The sequence below is a fragment of the Haplochromis burtoni genome, unplaced genomic scaffold (genome assembly GCF_018398535.1).
Source record: "Haplochromis burtoni strain Fernald_Lab_line unplaced genomic scaffold, NCSU_Asbu1 Contig_65, whole genome shotgun sequence".
Lineage (NCBI taxonomy): Eukaryota > Metazoa > Chordata > Actinopteri > Cichliformes > Cichlidae > Haplochromis > Haplochromis burtoni.
The window spans coordinates 1765402-1766728 of record NW_024582426.1 but is presented as its reverse complement, the minus strand read 5'-3'; the positions used below and the strand labels follow the sequence as shown (position 1 = coordinate 1766728).

Genomic DNA, 1327 nt, shown 5'->3' with positions numbered 1-1327 from the left:
GCCGAATGCAGCTGCTTCTACCACCTGGCCAAATGCCCCTCGTCCCAGTGGGTCACCTTTAAAGTAAAATGTTTGTCATGACCAAAATCCCTAAAGAAAATACTTTTAGTACTTATGATTTTAAAACAACTAGTTTTTAATAGAAATATAGCAACTAGTGAGGACAGTGCTAGAAATTTTAAAATGCCAAACTAAGGTGGTAAAAAAAAGCTTCTGGCAGGTATGATGGTTGTTAGCATGCTGAACATGAAGGAGAAGCCTCTTTCAGCTGCTCCCTTATTCACAAAGGGTCACCACAGCAGATAGCTCAGATGGCCTTCGTGACACAACACTAAAGGGACTTTTCACATATTAGGCAAATGTGTAACCCACTATGCTATAGGGCGATTTATGTTAGCTGAGCTGTTCCCTGATCTTGTAGGTAAGTGTAAAGGTCTCTGAGATACTCCAAATGATACAGAATTCTACAGCAAGAGTCTACTGACAATATCACACCTTCATTAGCTCCCCATTTGCTAACATATCCAATAAAGATTCTGCTTCTCACTTTAAAGCTTTCAGTTACATGGTACCCCATATCTATCATACCTCCTTCATCCTTATACCCTTTCCCTGTGCTGCCCTACACTCAGCAGCTCTATTGACTGCTCCTCGTTTCAAACTTAACACGATGGCTACCAGAACCTTCAGATGTGATGCAGTTTTTCTTTGGAACTTATTACCACTTCACTTTCATCAGCTAGACCAGGGCTGCCCAATCCCAGTCCTCGAGAGCTACTATCCTGCAGCTTTTAGATGCATCCCCACTCCAACACAGCTGAATCAAATGGTTTGATTACCTCTTCAGCATGCCATCATGTTTGGCAAAGGCCTGATAACAAGCCATTCATTTGATTCGGGTGTGTGGGAACAAGGATGCATCTAAAAGCTGCAGGACGGTAGCTCTCGAGGACCGGGATTGGGCACCCCTGAGCTAGACTTATCAGCCCAGTTCAAATAGCAGCTCAGAACTCAGAAGTAGGTAGTGCTAGCATTAGCCATTTAATATCATTCTCCTATCCAAATATTGGCACAGTTTCAAAATGCCAAAATGGCAACAGACAAAAATTCATCAGGTTTTGTTTTGTTTTTTGTTTGTTTGTGGGGGGGGGATGTCAAAGTGTCTGCTTTGACCATCTCAAGCATCTTATCAGCCATTGTGACAGGAAGTATCAAAAACAAGTGTTTCAAATCACAGGACTGATCTTGAACTTTCTGTTGTATTTGATGTATATGGTGCAAGTCTTGATTGACTGGCTTGTTAACATCAGTGTTTACCTAGAATTTT

General features: G+C 41.7%; 1 protein-coding gene across 3 annotated transcripts in view; it reads right to left on the bottom strand.

The window, feature by feature from the left end:
* kdr (kinase insert domain receptor (a type III receptor tyrosine kinase)) overlaps positions 1-1327 on the bottom strand; it is a 22718-nt gene that overhangs the window by 7781 nt on the left and 13610 nt on the right. The window lies entirely within an intron of this gene.